This window comes from Bison bison, unplaced genomic scaffold (assembly GCF_000754665.1).
Source record: "Bison bison bison isolate TAMUID 2011002044 unplaced genomic scaffold, Bison_UMD1.0 scf7180017852735, whole genome shotgun sequence".
In the NCBI taxonomy this organism is placed as follows: Eukaryota; Metazoa; Chordata; class Mammalia; order Artiodactyla; family Bovidae; genus Bison; species Bison bison.
In genome coordinates this window covers 1-447 of record NW_011483308.1, presented here as the reverse complement: position 1 = coordinate 447, position 447 = coordinate 1, and positions in this window count along the sequence as shown.

Below are 447 nucleotides of genomic sequence, written 5' to 3'. Positions count from 1 at the left end.
TAGATCCCTTTGAAATCAGGGCACAAGAGATCAAGGTAGGGAGGCTATTTGGCACTTCTCAGAGATCACAGCTCTATTTCCCTGCATTGGGTGAGAACCAGCAAGAAACGATAAGGAGTTTTGCTGGAAAAGTATACAAAGTGGCACAGAAATGGCCTGGTGTCAGGAAAAGGAGGGAAGGCAGTTTGGACTTCCCAGGTAGAGGAATCAGTTGGGCACCAGCCAGGTCACGTTGAAGGTACTGTGGTGGAGGGCAGTGGACGTTTGAGTCCCCCTCGAGGGGTTAAGTGCTGCCAGAGTGTGAGTGCATCATCAGAAAATGAAGGTATTTAAGGAGGCACAGAAGAGAGAGAGTCCTGGGATGGCCCAGGAGGAGAGGCTGTGGCTGTGGGGCCACAATCACAGCCATAAAGGGTCAGGGAGTTGCAGACGTGAGGGCAGCCTGAA